Here is a 20487-nt window from a genome sequence, read left to right as displayed (position 1 = left end):
GGAGAAACTGGAAAAGAACTGACTGACCCTGTATCTCATTGAACTGTTAGTTGTAAGAGACAGCTTACAACTAACAGCCAGAGTTGTTCCAGTTGCTGGGAGCAGAGACATACTGGGACGGAGTCCATGGGAATGTCCAGGCCAGCCTGGTCTCCCACTTGCCCCCAGATAATTCTTGGGGTGGGGCATACACTTCTGGACACAAAGCGTAACTGAATTTTGATATATAACCTGCAGCCTTCTGACTTCCCCTCCCCCCAAGGGAGTTCAGTTTAGTTTCAGTCATTACAAGTCACATAACTCCTATTATTTCCAAATCTGCAGTTTACTGTGTAATTACAGGTTTCTGAGCTGTAATCTGTCAAGCTTCCAAATTTCCAAACTTTCACTTTTCAGTGTATAAAGAGAAACTATTGCCTTGAAATATAAATACTCATGTAATTTTATTTTTAAAATTCTAAGGACATTTTGGGAACTGTTTCTAGATATCATTTGTTTTTGTAGCATTTTCCATTTTTAAATGATTTCAGGAATTTAAACTGCAAGAAGTGAATCCTACACTTCTTGAATCCTACACTAGAGATTTCATCATCTTAAATACAATATTGTTTTCTTCTCAAAGAAGTAAAGGAATTAAAGGAATACTGTAAACATTAAAGGAATACTGGCAAACACTGAAGATGAAATGAATGTTATGAGCACTGAAGTTAAAAACATACCAGGAAAATTGATCTCTGGGAGTCTCAACAGAGAAAGGAAATTTTATCTTTGGTGAATTCATTTAGCTCCTCAAGTTGTTTGCTGCATTTTTAAATTTCCATTTCACACGCCAAGATAAAACCATGCCAAGTAAAAAAGACTCCTGCCCTTTCACAAAATTGAAAAATGCATTTTACATTCTCACTTTAACATCCCATGCACTTCAATCCAAGCTACACAAAAGAAGTTCTCTTATGTTCTACTATATGGTTACAATCTTGATGACAATGCAGAATGCAAGAATCTTTAAAGGTCACAAGCATTTCAATAGAAATTTCTCTGATTCATTTCCCAGTCAGATGTTGCCAAGTATTTAAACATTAGTGTTACAGTGGTGGCAGTTACAGGATTATTACAGCACTACCCCCAACATTCCATGGATTCTACTTTGAAGTAAAATAAGGAATAACTAAAAGATCAGAAGAGCAAGATTTGGGTCCAGAAGCACCTTAAAAGACCAACTAGATTTCCAGGAAATGAGTTTTGGAGAGTCAGAGCTTAAGTTTAAGTTTTTAAACTTAAAACTGCCCAGAGCTACTAGAATGTAGATTTTCTAGGGCAACATATAAGAATATTTGCAATTGTGTTTTCTACATCCACTGACTGATAGAGCAAAATAATGATATTTATTAACAAAAGTATCATTTATTATACCTTTATCATTTATAAGTATCATTTATTATAAGTATAAGTATCATTTATTATACCTTTATTTATTATACCTTTATTTATACCTTCAATATGTTGCACTGCCATAACGCATACAAAAGCAGCAGTTTTCAACTTTCAGATAACAATGAAACATCTTAAACAGCTGAGGACATGAGGCCAACAATGTTCATTCAAATCTACACAACTTTTCTGCCTTGGTTGAATCCTTGTTTTCCCAGATCACAAACAGAAAAGTCTTCTGTTCATGAGTATACCCCATATAGCACACACACACCCCGCAGCACTTTGGAGAGCACAGTGGGCTACAGCAGCAAAGGAGAAGCGAAAAAGATAATCTAACAACCCATCTACTCCAAAAGCTCGCTTCTGCCAACTCCCTTTCCACAACAGCACATAGCTTGTTTTACATGTAAGCTTTGCATAATGTTACACTATTCCCTAAGTGGCAGAATAAGCTGTTCCTGACTGGATTTCTGAAGACTACCTAACTTTGGTGAATCAGGAGAATGCTGTGGACATAGTTTCAGTAAGGCTTTTGATAAGGTTCCACATGATATTCTGGTTGACAAGTTGGTAATAAGAGGTTTGGATCCTATTACTGTTAGATAGATTTATAACTATTTGACAGATTGTACCCAAACACTACTGGTAAATGGTTCCTCATCTTCTTGGAGAGAAGTGACAAGTGGAGTGCCTCAGGGATCTGTCCAGTGCCCTGTGTTGTTCAACATCTGTATAAATGGCTTAGATGAAGAAATAGAGGGGATGCTCATTAAATTTGTAGATGATACTAAATTGGAAGGGGTTGAAAATAGGGGTGTGCAGTTCGGATATCCGATTCAGGGAAAACTCCCGAATCGGACCCAATCTGTAAAGATTTGGGATTGCTGGCCCTGATCCGGAAATCCCGAATCAAAGCTTTATGAAGCATTCAGAATGCCTCGGAAAGCTTCAGGGATTAGTTTAAAGGGTCCCACCGCTGCTTGCAAGCAGTGGCGGGGCCCTTTAAACACCATCAAAAACAGCCCCCCACCCCCACTTACCTTGGCTCCATGGTCGGCAGTGGCTCCGGCCCTCCTTGCCGCCCGCGGGGCTGCGGAGCGGAGGAGGAGGTGGTGTGGCAGGAGGCGGTGCAGCTGGCTCCAGGCCACCGCCAAGTGCCAACGTGGCTGCACGCTGCCACGGCTGCCACTGCAGCGGCCACCACCAAGCAGCAGCAACGCCGCCACCGCTGAGCGAGGCCGCTGTGGTGGCTGCCACAGTGGCTGAGCGCCATGGCTGCTGCCACCGCCAAGGCTGAACAATGATGACGACGAGCACCACTGCTGCTGTGGCCGCCACTGAGCAACACTGCCGCCGCTGCTGAGCGACACTGCTGCTCAGCTGATCCCGCTCCCCCTCTCCCTCGAGCGCAAGGTAAGTGGGGGGGTTGGGGGGGTTGCCTCGGGGGGTGGAGGTGGAGGTGTTGCCCCAGGGGGGTGGGAGGTGGGGGGCGAGGGACTCACTTCAGTATGCTCTGAATATTTACGGAGCATACCGAAGCAAGTAAAATACCATAATTCCGAAGCGGCTTGTCACTTCGGAATTATGATATTCCCTAATTTCCCCCCCACTTCGGGTAAACCCAAAGCGGGAAACCCAAAGCGACCTGGCCCTGCACACCCCTAGTTGCAAACACAGTAGAAGACAGGGTCTAAGTAGATCATACATTGAACATGAGTCAGCAATGTGATGCTGTAGCTAAAAAGGTACATGCAATTTTAGGGTGTATCAATAGAAGTATAGTGTCCAGATCACATGAGGTGATGGTATTGCTTTACTCTGCTCTGGTTAGACTTCCCTTGGAGTACTGTGTTAAGTTAGGGGCATTACAGTTTAAGAAGGATGCTGTCAAGCTGGAATGTGTCCAGAGGAAGGCAACAAAGATGGTGAGGAGTCTGGAGACCAAGTCTTATGAGGAAAAGTTGAAGGAGCTGGGTATGTTTAGCCTGGAGAGGAGGCGACTGAGAGGTGATATGATAGCCCTGTTCAAGTATTTGAAGGGCTGTCACAGAGGATAGAGAGGACTTCTGTTGCCCCAGCAAGCTATACCAGAAACAACAGGTTAAAATGAAAGAAAAAGAGTTTTTGGCTAAACATTAGGAAGAACTTCCTGACAGAGCAGTTCCTCAGTGGAACAGGCTTCCTCGGGAGGTGGTAGACTCTTCTTCCTTCAGATGTAGATGGTAATCTGAATGCTATGATGATTCTCTGACTTAATATGAATGTACACAGATCAGGAGAGGGAGTGCATGAAAGGATGAGCATGAGCTGGTGCTCGGCTCTCGTGGCCCTTTCTTATATGCCCAGGGTAATGTTAATCACCACAACGGGGTCAGGAAGGAATTTTCCTCCAGGTCAGATTGGCTAGGGATCCTGGAGGTTTTCTGCCCTCGTCTGGGCATACAGCAGCCATCGCTGAGGGAGGTGACAGACAGCTGTGAATTTCCTTTGCTGTGCAAGGGGCTGAACTAGATGACCCCTTAAGACCCCTTCCAGCTCTGTGTTTCTATGTTTGACCAGTCCCCAAAAGCATGTTTGGAAGGATGGGAGTGCACACATAAGGAACAATTTTATATAACCAACTAGGATGTGTATTCTAGGGCCTTTCCTGCATAGATGATTTACTCCTCTCTTTTTGAGTGTTCGCTCCTCAAGGAACAAATTTGTTTTGGTCACCTGCATTTCCACACACCACTTTTAGTTCTGGGTGGGTGCCATCTTTTTGTTGTCCACACCACCATGAAATAAAGAGGGTTATGTAGTGAAGTGTGAACATCGTCAGCATCATTGTTGGCATCACCAGTGCCATCACATCACCACCACACCTTTAAAAAAAAATTTGTGTATGCCCAATCACGTTATTATGTTACGACTACCAAAGGCACCCAGCACTAAAGCATTAGTAGTGAAAAAAAACAAAAACAAAAGAGAAACAAAAGTGAAAGGAAACCCAACAAGGAGCACATGTAGTGTTGGAACAGAGTAACACCAAACACATAATTTTTTTACCGAAAGAGCACAAATAGTTAACCTTTGAAAACCTAAAGGAGATCCATGTAACTGTAACACAAATTAATCATGTCATTATATTGTTGTGGTGGTGGACTATGCCATTGTCATAGCTGACTTATGGCAACCCTAGTGAGGTTTTCAGGGCAAGAGACTAACACAGGTGGTTTGCCCTGCTTAGTTTGTGAGATCTGATGAGAACAGGCTATGTTGTGATATGCCTTTTTTTAAAAAGAAAACTGAATGTTGTTGTAACATTATAATTTTGATGTTACTGCATTGTGTCGGTTTGTCCCTCTGATGCTGGCCTCTGCCTCCCAGCTCTGGGTCATTTTGGCCACGGCTATCCAGTTTGGACCATGGGGGCGGGGGGGGGAGTCATAAATTCTAAACAAAAATATCTACTCAGAGTGTGGCTGATGTGTATCTGGGAATTTTTGTTTAAAAAACAAATGTCATTGTATCTGTTTTTTTAAAATCCCCAATACATGATAGCCATACTCCAAGTAGACTTTTTTGTTTAGGATTTACAGCCCCCCTTCCCAAGGGGTGTACAAACTGGGAAGTCCCACCCAGGCTGGCCCAGAGCTGGGAGGTAGAGGGGGGGTGAAGAGGGAGGAAAGGGGGAGAAAGGAGCTGAGAGGAGGATGGAGACCAATCAGCAGGAAATGTGCTCGGTGTACACAATCCACTGTTCCACTGGCTAAAATGCTCTTGGCCTTCAAGCCTGATAAACATTCAGTGGAAAGTGAGTGGCCCATAGAATTCAAGAGAGGGGAATTCTTAGTTTGGGGCTCTACACAGCATAATATGTTGCATCAACAGCAAAAGAATCCTAGATTTTCCCTCAGAGAGGAACAATTTCTGCAATTTGGGGCCATTTTCCTGCCTTTTGGAGGCAAGCAATAGCCTCTGCCATATTTCAGATATATACATTATGAGATACCATCTGAAGACATGTAATTTACCTTTCTAAAAACAAACACTTTCATGTTCAGTAACCTACTTATTTACTAAACATATGAAGCTTTTAAAGACTTTCTAACTACACCTTCATATGCTCCAAACAATCTGCATTCTTGAGCAGCAACTCAAGTCTCCCTACAGCTGTTATTGCTTTAATACAAGAGGAACGCAGTTGCAGCGCTAAGAAACAGAAGTTCAGTATGAACAGAATACTCAAATCAAATATTCAAATCAATATTCAAATCAAACTTTGAAGAGCTTAAGCTCTCAATTAACTTCAGTCACTTCTCTTTTTAGTTGACTATACAATTATAATATTCAGTCAAATTACTTACACGTATCCCAAAACACATTTATATACGAATTCATTCTGGGCAAATTCAGTTCTCTTCGAAGCGTAATACTGTAATTCCCACCAAATCAAAACCTGAGGCACACCATCTCTTAGATATCACAGGGCTGCAGAAAAGTTTGATCATTCTTCTAAGCTACTACATGGTTGACACTTTGATACCAAACAAAACAGGGTTAACATACCTGTAACTTATGTTCATCGAGTTCTTCTGTGCTGACACACATGGGACTGCGCAGGCGCAGGCCAGCCGCCGGAAAATTCTTTATCGCTTCTATAGCTCCGAAGGGGCCGTTTATCGCGCGCCTCAGCGACCGTTTCCCGCCCAAATGGTCACATGTCCTTCCAGCGACCAACGGCCCCTTCCCTCAGTTCTCCCTTGCCACCGCTATCCAATACACATAGCCATAATCCTTTAAAACATCATTTTTTGTTATAGTTATCATATTTATTATTATTCTGAATTGGAATTCACAGCGGGGGAGGAGGGAGGGATGTGTGTCAGCACAGAAGAACTCGATGGACATAAGTTACAGGTATGTTAACCCTGTTTTCATCTTCGTTCTTCTGTGCCTCCACACATGGGAGAGTACCAAGCTTCACACAATAAGGAAGGTGGGGTGAAATCCAACTCAATTTTATTATGTACCATAACTCATAGTACAAGGACCAAGAGATAAATAAATTTTGTTCCATAACATTAAACTTGTTCAATAAAATATATACATATATACATATATACACAAAGTGTCATTGTCAATTATTACAGTAAGACCTTCCAGCCTCCCTTCAGGAAAACAAGGAGTGGAGGACAGCTTTGGCTACAGCAACCTCTTGCTCTGCATTGACGTCCATAGCATAATGCTTAACAAACGTGTCAGCAGAGGACCACGTAGCCGCCTTGCAGATATTAACCAGCGGCACACCCCTGATAAGTGCCGATGAAGCTGCCTGAGACCGCGTGGAATGGGCTTTGACCTCCAGTGGACAAACCACCCCGGCCAGAGCATAGGCCCTACTAATGGCCGACACAATCCACCGTGACAGGGTCTGTGACGATGCCTTGTGACCCCTGTCCTTAGTCCCAAAGCAGACAAACAAGTGGGGACTAATACGGAAGTCCTGTCCAAGTAAAAGGCTAAGGCTCTCCTTAAATCTAAGGTATGAAGGGCCTTTTCTCCTTTGGTAGATGCCTGCGGAAAGAACGCAGGCAGCGTAATTTCCTGCGACAGGTGAAAGGCAGATACCACCTTGGGCAGAAACTTGAGGCATGGCTGCAGAACCACCCTATTCTTATGGAAGAGAAGAAAAGGTGGGTCAGCCCTAAGCGCTGCTAACTCGCTAACCCTCTTGGCGGAAGTTACAGTCACCAGAAACGCCACCTTGTAGGACAACAAGTCCAAGGGACATGTAGCTAAAGGCTCGAAAGGAGGCAGCATCAACCTAGACAGCACCAAGGAGAGAGACCATTGGGGCACTGGTGGTGACACAGGCGGGTAGAGATTAAACATCCCCTTCAGGAACTGACGAGATTTACAGTGTGAAAACACTGTGCTACCGTCAACCCGATCGTGAAAAGCGGAAATAGCCGCAAGATGGACTTTGAGGGAGGTAACTCAAAGCCCTTGGTCCTTCAACTGGCATAGGTAATCAAAAATGAGACCCAGGGGGCTAACGGTAGGCACCACTTTCTTAGCAAGTGCCCAAGTCTCAAACCTAAGCCACTTAGCCTCATAAGCCCGTCTAGTGGACGGCTTCCTTGCATTCAGCAAGACTTTCTCCACCTGTTCAGAAAAAGCTACAGGTGGGGTCGGATCCGCCAGGCAGACAGGTGCAACTTCTTGGGCTCGTGATGGAACAGGCTCCCGTTCAGTAGGAGATCCTGCCGGGGAGGCAGACTCACATACGTCCGATTGGACATCTGCAAAAGTTTGGGGAACCATACTTGTCTCAGCCAGAAGGGTGCCACCAGAATGCAATCTGCATTGTCGTTTTCTATTTTGCACAACACCCTTGGTATTAGTGGGAATGGTGGAAACATACAGTGCAACCTGTGGGTCCACATAAACTGGAAGGCATCCCCAATAGAGAGGGGGTCGCTCCCTGCCCTTGAACAAAATATCTGGGCCTTGGTGTTTGCTGACGTCGCAAACAAATCTATGCGTGGTTGGCCCCACATTCGGAAAATCAGCCCAATGTACTCTGCGTTTAGTTCCCACTCGTGGTCCATCATGTGCACCCTGCTCAGGGCATCTGCCTGAACATTGTCTGATCCCGCTACGTGTATAGCCCGAAGCATCACACCATTCTGGATCGCCCAGTGCCAAATGAGCATGGCCTCCCTGCAGAGAATCATAGATGCTGTGCCCCCTTGCTGGTTTAGGTAATACATGGCAGTCGTGTTGTCTGTCTGCACCAACACCTGACCGTTTTGTATAAGTGCTGTAAGGGACACAAGTGCAAAATGAATAGCTCTTAGTTCAAGAACATTAATATGCAAGTTCTTTTCCCTTTCTGTCCAAACATCTTGTACACATACAGTACCACAGTAAGCACCCCATCCCTGCAGGGACGCATCAGTGGTCACCGTAACCTCAGGATGCTGGTAACCAAACAGGGTTCCTTTAAACAAGTTGTCATCTGACAGCCACCAGTCAAGAGAGGATAGAATAACTCTAGGTATGGACAACTTGAGAGACGGAGGGTGGCATAAAGCATCATACCTCCGCACGAACCAATTCTGAAGTGGACGTATGCGCAGTCTAGCAAAGGGGACCACAGAGGTGGCAGCTGCCATATGACCCAATAAACATTGGATGGTGCGAACAGATTGGAAACGATTCCTCTTAAACAAGGAAACCAGACCCTTCAGAGACTTAGCCCTCTCAAGGGGGAGCAGTGCCTTACCCTCTACAGAGTCTAAAATCGCACCAATATAGGAGACCCTACGGCTGGGCACCAGTTTTGATTTATCAAAATTTACGAGAAGCCCCAAATGTTTGCAAGTGCTCAGTACTAATTCCACATCTTGCAAAAGCTTAGCTTCAGAATCAGCCATGATGAGCCAATCATCGAGGTAGGGAAAGATGGTACAGTCCTCCTCCCAAAGGAAGGACACCACAGGGGCCACACACTTGGTAAATACCCGTGGCGCCATGGATAGGCCGAAGGGAAGCACCCTATAACGGAACACCCTTCGCTTGTAAACGAAGCTCAGGAATTTCCTGTGCTCCTCTAGTATTCCCACATGGAAATAGGCGTCCTTCAAATCAAGGACAGCAAACCAATCCCCTTTCTTAAGCAAGGAGATTACAGCAGACAGTGTGACCATCTTAAACTTAGTCACCCTTAAAAAGGCATTAAGGCCCCTTAAATCTAGAATGGGGCGTAAACCCCCATCCTTTTTGGGGACCAAGAAGAATTGAGAAAAGAAACCCTTCTCAGACTCCTCATACGCCACCTCCTCCACAGCACCCTTGGCCAAGAGCGACACTATTTCCACGTCCAGCTCGGCCATGGTATTATTCACAGCCGTCAGGGGTGAGCTACACCTAGGCAGTTCCAAGAATTCCAGCCCGTATCCCTTATTAACAATAGTTAAGACCCATGAGTCAGATGTTATCGACTCCCACTCGAAGAGGAAAGGCCTCAGTCTCTCCGAAAAGTTCAAGGATGTGGCTGGATCATCCCGTCAGTACTGCCTCCCAGGTCTCTGCTGATCTTTCTGCTGGGCAGGGGGCTGAGGCGTGCGGGGCTTGAAAGGCCTACGCCTCCTGGGCTGCTGTGCAGGAGCAAAGTGGCGCTGAGAGGAGGCAGGGTGCTGCTGATAGTAGGGACGCTGCTGGTATCTGCTCTGATACTGGTACGGATTGTACCTTGCAGGGTACTGCGGCCTAAATGCAGACCTGTCCGCCGAGGTCACTCCTAACGACCGGGCAGTCTGTCTGTCCTCCTTTTTCTTTTTCAATGCCTCATCGGTAGTCTTTGAAAACAAGGAGTCCCCTTCAAAGGGCAGGTTCTCAATCCTTCTCCTCACTTCCTGCGGGAGAGCTGTTGACCTGAGCCAGGAGTGCCGCCTGAGAACCACCGCTGTTGTCATTCCACGGGCAGCAGTGTCAGCAGCATGGCTTCCAGCATTCATCTGCTGCTTGGAGAGACGGATGGCTTCAGTCTGCAGCAGGGACACCACTGCCTTCTTGTCTGCGGGCAAGTCGCTGACATAAGACGAGAGCTTCTCTCATAAATGCAACTGATAGCCAGCCATGATGGTCTGATAGTTGGCTATCCAGAGGCCCAGCGCCGAGATGGAATACTGACGCCTTCCCAGGGCATCGATCTTTCTGCCCTCCTTGTCCAGGGGTGCGGAAGAGGGACCCGACCGACGAGGCTGTACCTCCTCAGCTATCAACGAGGAAGGTGGAGGGTGCTTGACCAGGGATTGCCACGTGCCCTGCTTGATCTTGTACATCTGCTCGATGCGTTTAGATGTAGCTGGCTGATCCGAAGGCACCTTCCACACCTTCTCCACTATCTCCTCAACACCTTCCAACATGGGGAACCCCACTGTAGCTGGGTTATTTCTGTAGATACGGCACAGGAGCTTGTCCTTCATCTTAGGTGTGGCTGAAGAAATATTGATTTCCAACGCCTTTGCCATGCAGGCCATCTGGTCAGCATAGATCCGAAGGTCCTCATACGGGGAGCTCGTATCGGGAGCCACATTATCATCAGGCGACGGTTCCGACGACTCCGACCGGTACCCGTAGCTGACACCAACCTCCTCTTCATCGGAAGCAGGCACCGACATGTCCCCTGGGAAAGGTGGAGGCAGCCATCCCTGTCCCGAAGTCGATGGTCTCGGTTCCGAGTAGTCAAAACCTGTAGGGGCCCCCCTCCACTGGCAATGGTAGGCCGGAGGGATAGACGAGGCCCGCTGGTGCTGGACTTCCAGGGAATGCCCGGAACCGATGCTCCCCGGTTCCGAACGGCGCCGGCTCCAAGTGGAGGATGCAGGAGATGCAGGGGATGGAACCAGTTGCGCGCGTCGGATCCGATGACAGGTAGCCGAGCCCGGTTCCGTCGAGGGGGACCGATGTTCGCTGGACACCACAACAAAAGCCCCTGGATCCGGTACCTCCTCCGGAGCTGATCTGTCCGGCAAGTTGAGGTGAGGGGAAGGCGTGCGCGGAGACACCAGCAATACCTCGTCGGCCAACTTGTGCCGCGGGGACCTAGAGTGCCGATGCTTGGCCTTCTTCGGCTTCTTGGATGGAGGCTCCGAAGAGGCCCTCGGATCCGAAGCCCTTTCAGCAGCCGGCCTCTTGGTGGACTCTGGTCTCGGACCCGCAGCCTTCTTAGGGGTCGATTTTCCAGCAGCGACCTCCGGCCTCGGTGCTGCAACAGCCGTCGGTTCTACTGTCGGCGTCGGATCCGACCTCCTCGGCTCCGATCCCGGAGCTGTTTTCTTCGGATCCGAGCACGACGACGCCGTCTCCTGGGGCGACTTTACAGGTCTTTGTGCCGGAGAGCCCGCTCTTGAGGCTGCTGCACTCGGCGGCCGAGATCTTGATGCCGACTTCGCCGACGCCACTGAGCCCACTCGGGAGTGCCTTTCAGCAGAGGGGCCAGGGCCAGCCTTGGGGGAGGATAAAGGAGTCTTGCCCGCCACCGGAGGGGGACCTCCCTCTGACATAACCTTCTGCCACAATGACGAGTTCAAGCGCGCCGAACGCTCCTGTCTGGCCTTGTGCGTGAACTTTTGGCAGATTTTACATGCCATCACATTATGGGTCTCCCCCAGGCAGAATAAACACAAATCATGCCCATCGGTTTGGGCCATTTTTGGGTGGCACTGAATGCAGTGCTTGAACAAGGCCTTCGAAGCCATGTTAGGGTCAGGCAATATCGTCGTCAAAAAACAGTCCGAGTTATACAGTACCGAATCCAGTCAGAGTCCAAATCAGTAAGAAGGAGAGTAGTCAAGTCCGAGTCCAAGTCAACACTGAATAATCCAGAACGAAGAAGTCACTAACAAGCACGGAGCTGCGAAGCAGACGTTCACTTCAAGCAGCGGCAAGAAGAGAACTGAGGGAAGGGGCCGCTGGTCGCTGGAAGGACATGTGACTGTTTGGGCAGGAAACGGTCGCTGAGGCGTGCGACAAACGGCCCCTTCGGAGCTATAGAAGCGATAAAGAATTTTCCGGCGGCTGGCCTGCGCCTGCGCAGTCCCATGTGTGGAGGCACAGAAGAACGAAGATGAACTTTTAAATACTCAGAAATCATGAGCCAAATACAAGAAGAATCAACATTCATTTCAAGGGGCTAGATCCAATTTGGTTTTGTATCTGGGCTTACAACTTCAGAATAACAGAGATGAATCTTTCTTCTGTGGGAACAGTTGAACAACTATATACAAAGTTTTATTACAATCTTCCCTTGCTTTTTTAATAATCTAGAAAAGCAGTTCTTTGGACTGTACTCTTTGCTATGAGCTGTCAGTTCTTTTATTTATCACATTGTATCTCACCATTTTTCCAAGGAGCTGAAGAAGTAGAAGCCACAGGGTTTTTATATAATGACAACAAACTTGTAAGGTAAAGTACACTGGAAAGAGAAAGAGACTTGTCGCAGGGCACGGCAAGAACTTCACAGCTCAACAAGAATTCATACCACAGTTGGCTTGTATAGAACCCTATCCATTAAACAACAAGCTATCTCAAACCAGCACAATTTATCAGGATCTAAAATAGCAGTACTTAATAGGGTTAGTAAGATTCCAAGCGCTCAGAAATTTTATGTACCAAAAAAACCCTTCAAAGATGCAACAGATGAATTAGAATTCATTAGTAAATTCAAACCCTAATCTGGATGTCCCTGGCTAGCCCAATCTCATCAGATCTCAGAAAGTAAGCAGGATTGGCCCTGGTTAGTTCTTGGATGGGAAACCATCAAGGAAGTTCAGGGTTGCTATGCAGAGGCAGGCAATGTCAAACCACCTCTCATTGCCTCTTGCCTTGAAAACCATGTGGGACCATCATAAGTCATCTGTAACATGATTACAATTGACATACAGATATGCACAGTAAATTCAAGACTATCCCCACCCACCGAACAAAAAACTGTGATTCCTCACTTACCTGAATATCCCACCCTTCAAAGATGTTGATTATATTAAACTAACGACTGTATCAGTTTCTTGTTTCATCCTCCACTAGATTTTATGTTAATAATACTTGCCTATCTAACAACAGTTGGGAGTAGCCCACATCAACACTGAGTGAACTGATTACTCTTGATTAGACAATACCTCTCCTCACCCACTTTCTGTTGTGTATATACATGGACTGACCTAATGGATATACACTTTATGAATCTGATGAAGTGAGCTTTGCCTCACAAAAACTTATTCTGTTAGTCTACAGTGCTCCTGGACTCGTTTTATTTTGCAAATATGCTTGCTGGGTCAGAATTGGTCAGCAATGCAAATTAGTTCCCTGGGGCTCTGCTCCAGGACAACAAAAATTAGGGTGGGGTTGAGCCCAGAAGAACTCTTGACTCAAAATAAGCCCTGCCCATGATTTGCAGAATAAGTTATGCAACATTAAAATGCAACTTCATGCTATAACGCAGCTTCTCTTGGCGCAGAATTTTGATTTGTAAGAATGCACAAGGTAAAGACTGTACTCAGAATACATTCACAACCTTAAGCATTTGGGATGAATCCTGTGGAAGATTTTCACTGATGGAAGGTTTGATGGAAAGATTTACATTTTAATTCTGTTCACAAATCACATATTTTTCCAGCACATAAACTAATTTCTAACCAAGTCTCAATGTTCTGTCACTTTACTGTTATTTTACAGTTCTATTATTAAAAGCAAGCCAAAACTCAAAAAGGCAGTGTGGTGTTGTGGTAGAAGTATCGAACTAGGGTCTGGGAGAACCAGGTTTGAATCCCTTGGCAGTCTAAACAGGAGGATAAAAATGTAGGGATAAAGCACTGTGGTCTCATTTGAATATGCCGGGTGCTTGCAGAGTGAAGGGCTTGATACTTTGTATAGTTTGTTTGTCTGTAGCTCCTGAAGTAGCCCCTCCCTGCTGTGAGCAAAGATTCTGTTCTGTCTGTGTCAGTTGTAAAATGTCCGCTACAGAAACTCTCTCTCTCCTGTATAAGTGATGAACATGAATGTTTCTCTCAGTTTGTTGTATATATTATTGTAAATAGTTCTTAAATGAAACTCTTCTTTAACTAAACTTATCTTAAAGTATATTTCTTCTCACTGGACTTCACTGTGTGCTCTGGTACACACATTCACATGTGGGGAAAGGTGGTATATCCTTCACCAGACAAGTGATGGGATATGCCCCATATTGAGGGTCACAGAGATCTATCCCCCCTCACAAAAAATATTTAAAATAACAGAAAATAATGATAATGACTTTATTGTGATCATGACTTTATTTCAATACAACACCAGAAACACATGGTTGTTTAGTTACCTTTAGCAGCAATTAGACTACTATTCCGACAGCTCCATAAACAACTATGATAAAAAGAACAGACACCTATAAAAATGTAAGTTTGCCTCAAAGCTCAAGACTTCAGCAGAAAGAAGTATAAGCCATCTTGCATGTTTTATTTGGAACTAGACCTATGTCTACAAGGTTCAGAGTTTTTCTATCATATTTCCACTTGGATTGCTAGAGGAAAATGTAATAGCAAGATCCAGATTATTTATACACTATTCTACTGAGTACTGGCTGACATGCACCCACTAGGAGATTTCCACATTGCTAAACATGCCATGTAATTTAGATATGCTCAGTTTCAGAAAGATTTCATCTCTTTGCCTGGTTTTATGCTTGTTTTTCATTTTTTTCCTGCTTCCCTACCCTACTGTATCTCTTTCTCTGAATGTCCTAACTGCTCTTCATTATTGTACCTTGATCAATGAATGTCCTAGCTGCTGATTATATTGCATTTTCACTTGCACAGTGTCAGCTGCCTTGGATCTCAGTGAGAAAGGCAAAGCATTATTGTTGTTGTTGTTGTTACTACTACTACTATTATTACTATTATGATTAAGATCAAGTCATTTTAGGCTAATATGTGGCACAGAGACACAGCATGAGAAGGAGTCAGCTGATGGAGAAGAAATAATAATGGGATGGGGTGAGGAAGACTGGGGTGTAGTGGAGCAGAGATGCACAAGAGTGCAGCCTTGGGACTTTTTTCAGACCTGCAGCAATGATATTATTAAATAGAGCTCCTCGTGGAGAGTGAATAGTATCAGAGTTCTCAAATCAATGTTTAACATCTGAAGTGAGGTGCTGAGCTTCCTAGAGGCATTTGGTTAGTGCTCCATCCAGGACATTCCCAAATCTACAGTTTGCTACTCATTCCAAAATACTATGTTTAGGGGAAAAATCTAAAGTTCATTTTTTGTTGCATGGGAATGAGAGGCTGTCTGGCTACAAAGGTGTGGGGGCTAGCAGCATATGGGAGGTAAAATGGTTTCACTCAAAAACAATTTCAAAGCAAAGAAAAGCCATTAACAAAATAATAGGTTGAATGGTATAGCAGACCAAATAACAGGGAGAATGGAAAGCCTAAATTACTTTCTTTTAGAAAGCCTGTAATATCCACAGCCATGAATTACTAACTCTCTTCTAAGGGCAGATAAAAATAAGCTCAAGGCAGTTTACTGGCCATATTTAGAGTACTCAGAGTCATGACAAACATCTGGCACTCATTGTCTCTGGAATTTTGTCTTTTTCCTACTAGGGCAACAAGCCACTGACTATGCTAACAGCATCAGATTCTTGCAGTATAGGGTTTAATGAGATTTAAGAGAGCCTATCCTCCCACATCCTGCATATTTAAGGCTGATAATACTTTCACAGCATACAACCATTACGAATTCTTTATGAAAGAACTAATATATGATGAAAGAATGACCAAAAAGAAGAATCAGGATTTTTTCAAAAACCTGATTTTAACCTGCTTCCGCTTCCTTCTTTGGAAGCAATAAGAAATGCTGAGCATTTGCCAAAAGCTGTCCAAAAAAATTGCTATATTCAGTAAACAGATGTTGTTAAGTAGTAACTTTGCAGCACAGACTGACTAGACTGCTGGTTTTCATTCATCTCCCTCCCAGTTGCTTTTTAAGCAGCAAGTCTCAAAGCTAACTTTACCGTTTTGTGTATTTATATCTTTTACATTCTCCCTATGGCCACAGCTGATTTTTTTCTGTATAACCACAAGCAATCATAGGCCAGTGCAAAAACTTCTAGATTACTTCCCGCATGGCTCAATAAAGAGGTCTAAAATCAGTTCCTGATTTTTTTTACCTCAGAATGTGGCAAGTCATGGCCAACCATATAAAGATTAGACTTAAAATAAAACAGACAGTAAACAGCAACATCAGATGACAATAACTAAGCATAGACATGTTCAAACCAGGTCTATCAGAGTTGCATGCAAACCATGCAGATGTAATAATATCTGAATATTATACCCTAAATTTAACAGAACAGGGACAATATTCTCCAAAATGAAAGAAATACAGAAAGCAGTTTATATCTGAATTACATAGCCTGCCAAGAAAATTTAAACATAAAGGTTGCTTTAACATACTGAACAGAGGAGCAAATTTAACTGAAATACAATGCAGTCATTTAAAAACCCTGGTAGTTAAAGTAACCAGACAATTCTAATATCCAATATTTTTTAAAGAGGTAAGAGTGTTTCTCCTATGCTCTTTCTGGAGAATGTGCAACATACTTGAAGCACATGAATAGCTGATGGCATATCAGCTTGTATACAGTCAAGCAACACCTCTAGAAAATTCTGTCTTCTCCTCTGCTTCTACAAGTCTTGACAGTAATTTAGGAGATAGATTAAATGCAGCTTCTGAAAACATTTTTATGTACATAACCAGTTTGTTTCCAACTGGGTTAGTGACAGAGACACCTTCAATAACCAACCAGATAGCGGAGGAAGGGGAGAAAATTGACACAGAACGTAGGTACAGAAAAGAGCAGGTTAATTTTTTCCTCTATCACAGAACATCTTTAAAGTAACTGATCTGCATCTAATGGCAGAGGCGTTCTTCAGCATGGTAGCCAACCCAAACTGCCTACACTGAATGATACATTTGAGAAGCTCCCATTGTGGGAAAACATGTTTATAAAGAGTCACACATTCAAGATAAAAATCTATACCTCCTTAATTGCAAAACCAAATCTGAAGTAAAGCTATTCTATCAGTAACTTTAAGTTGGTGCTGCTTAAGTAAGATATTCAGAAGAATTACCTACTGCTATCCAGAAGTTCCTACTGCTATCTTCATCAACAGCAGCACAGACCTGAGAGCAAGGAAGGAGATGGTTCAAATGGTTCTAAACAAGTGTGAACAGATAGCCTTATCTTAGAAGCTAGCAGATGACACTTGCTAGCTTTTGGACACCTTTCCAGTTTAGGCTCTAGTACAAAAAAATTAAATTTGTCATAGTTTTGAGTCCTTGAAAATATGCTCATGACGCTTGTTGCTACAGAACAGAGGTCCCCAACCTTTTTGAGCCAGTGGGCACATTTGGAATTCTGACATAGTGTGGTAGGCGCAGGCACAAAATGGCTGCTGCGGGAGGTGAAAGACAGTCACAAAATGGCTACTACAGCTTACCTTCAGTCAAACAGTGAAGATCCTTGTGCTGTGGAAGCAGCTTCTGCCAAAGCAATGTTTTAAAAAAATCTGCACAGCCAATCAAATCTCCACTGGCCAATCAAAAGCCATGCTTGACAAAAGCCCCTCCTGGCCCCATCCACTTTCTAAAAATATTTGGCAGGCACCAGGAAAGGTGCTGGCAGGCATAATGGAGGCCACGGGCACCACGCTGAGCACCCCTGCCATAGAAGATACAAACTCATTTACAGCAAACTGTAACATTAATCTCAAGTGTATTCATTCAAACATCTAGCTTCTCTATAGCAATTCAGGAGACAAAGGACCTTGTGGAGAAAGATAGCAACAGACACTAATTAAACATTACACTAGACTCCTAGTCTGAAACTAGTATATCAAGCCAACTACAAAATACATCCTAACGGAGTAAGGTTCATTTTCCTCCTTAACTGCTTACTAAACCTAGTCAGGTTTAGGACAGAAGTGGGTTCGTAATAATAATAAAAAAAGACATACTACACTATGGTGCTAGGGATAACACAGCTCAAATCTCTGCCAGACATAGAGCTGCCAAGTATCAAGATGAGAAAAACTCAGAGACTTTTACTCTTTAAAATTTTGAAAGGAACAGACAACACAAAAAAAGTTAGAGGACTACGTCACACATAACCCACAATGGTTACCCTGGCCTAGAGTGATCCTTTGCTGATACAGAAACATGTCCTAACTATGAACACACACATTATTTTTATTTATGTTATTTATAATCTACCTTTTTCACTGAGACTCAAGGCAGATTTCACAGGGCAAGTCAATATGACCAACTGCTGGGACAGTCAACAAACAGACATTTGATAAACATTCACTAAAAGTTGCAGAAATTTGAAAAAAAGCATAAATTCAAATACTGAGATGAAACATAGCTGAAACAAAACATTAGTGATTTGACATGACACATTAAATGATGCGGAAACTACCCAGTAGAATATCTACACCCACAGACAGTACTTATTTATTTACACAATTATTTATTATTTATAAATTATTTACATAATTTACAGTCCACCTTTCTCACTGAGACTCAAGGTGGATTACATAGCGTGAGTCAGTCCAATCAATAACAAGATATTTAAATATACATCTAATGGATATACATGAAATCTGCAAGATTTAAAGAAAAAGAATGAAAAGGTTTAAAATTTAACAATGTTGGAACAGAGCATAAGCAAATTCCATAATTGATATATTAAACAACACAGGAACTACACAGTAGGATCATATGTACAGCATTAGTAGTGAAGTCCGTGGTTCCTCCTTATCCCTTTACTGATGGGTTCCCTATCCCTTAACTGATGGTGTAATGATTTTAAGTGAATGTGTGTGTGTCTTTAAATGCTTGGTGTGGTATAGATGAAGAGTGGGGGTGAAAGAGAGGGATGAGTGAGTGGTATGACTGGTTGATGACTGTGGGCAGAGTGAATGCAGTTTTAGACTGAGAGTGGAGAAAAAAGATTCAGTCAGGGCAAGAGAAGCAAGCTGTGTGCAGTTTTAGCATGTTTAAGCATTTTTGTGACAAATATTGAGTCTGGGTTTAGCAGGCAAGCTGTGTGCAGCCTGCGTATGTTTAAGCATTTCTGAGAGAAATATTGAGTCAGGGCAAGAGAGGCAAGCTGTATGCAACCTTAGCATGTTTAAGCATTTCTGAGAAAAAATATTGAGTCTGGTTTTAGCAGGCAAACTGTGTGTGCACCTGAGAGTGAAAGTCTATGTGTATTTGAGTGAGAGGTTGATTTACCCTATGATATTGTTTGTGGAAATGTTCTTGACACTGTATGGAAATGCCTGCCCTTGTCCTTGCCACTAATTGTACTAATCTCACACTATGTAATCCACCTTGAGTCTCAGTGAGAAAGGCGGAATATAAATAACATAAATAAATTTAAAATATCTGAAGCAGGCAAACTGTGTGTGTAGCCTGAGAGAAGATCTGTGTGACTGTGTCTATGAAAAGAAACTTTAAGAACCAATAACTCTTTGAAACCATCAAGCTTAAGAAATAATATGAAACTGATATGCTTCTTATAAAAATAAGTTTATTTTGGTTTTTTTTAAATATCCCAGAGTATCTGCCATTCCTACATCCCATTCCTATCCTCAGGGTCACATAATACCACAAAGGAGCCTGACACTTGGGCACGTTACTAAAGGGGAAATTTAAATAAAATGTCTTGGAATGTAATATTCCTGGTGGCAGCACTCTACCCAGAGGGTGAGGGTGTAAGAGAAAGATTAAAGGCAAAATCTACCCAAGAGAAAGAAAGGGTCATAACAGATGGATTTCTTGAGACCACTTCCTTACAGTACAGTACAACCTTCTGAACAAAAAGCCCTCTTGAACAATTCAGTTTTGAATAATTTACAGAAGGCCAGGAGACTGGGAGCTTTCCTAACCTCCTCAGGCAGATCATTCCATAAAGTGGGGGCCATCACAGAACATGCCTGTGTACAGGCAGCTGCTGATTTTGCCTATTTGCAAGGTGGCTTCCACTGAAGGCCCTGTTTAAATGAACAAAGCTGTCATTTACACAGTAGTATATTCAACAATATCTGTCCCTTTACTAAAGCATCTCTGAGCTATTTCTTACGCCACAGCTCTATTAGCTGAGTAAAAAAACCCTCCTGAATGATTCAGTTTTGCATAATTCAGTTTTCACAGTTTGCAGAAACCCAAGAGAGTGGAAGCTTTCCTGACTTCTTCAGGCAAGTCATTCCATAATGTGGGGTCCAACACAGAGAACGTGCATGTATGGGTAGCTGTTAATTTTGCCCACTTGCAGGGTTGCATCTGCAGAAGGCCTTATTCAGATGAGCAAAGCTGCTGTGGCAGTGCATAGGGAGAGAGGAAGTCCCACAGATATGAGGGACCAAGGTCCTGAAGGACTTTGTACGTGATAGCCAAAACCTTGAAACGAGACCAGTAACTAATGGGTAGCCAATGACTGCA

The 20487-nt window shown here is 43.8% G+C and overlaps 1 protein-coding gene across 1 annotated transcript in view; it reads right to left on the bottom strand.

The window, feature by feature from the left end:
* Window positions 1–20487, bottom strand: part of FARP2 (FERM, ARH/RhoGEF and pleckstrin domain protein 2) — a 90480-nt gene that overhangs the window by 64977 nt on the left and 5016 nt on the right. The window lies entirely within an intron of this gene.

The sequence above is a fragment of the Eublepharis macularius genome, chromosome 6 (genome assembly GCF_028583425.1).
Source record: "Eublepharis macularius isolate TG4126 chromosome 6, MPM_Emac_v1.0, whole genome shotgun sequence".
Classification (NCBI taxonomy): Eukaryota; Metazoa; Chordata; class Lepidosauria; order Squamata; family Eublepharidae; genus Eublepharis; species Eublepharis macularius.
The sequence above is the reverse complement of the archived record's forward strand: the minus strand, read 5'-3'. Positions and strand labels throughout refer to the sequence as shown.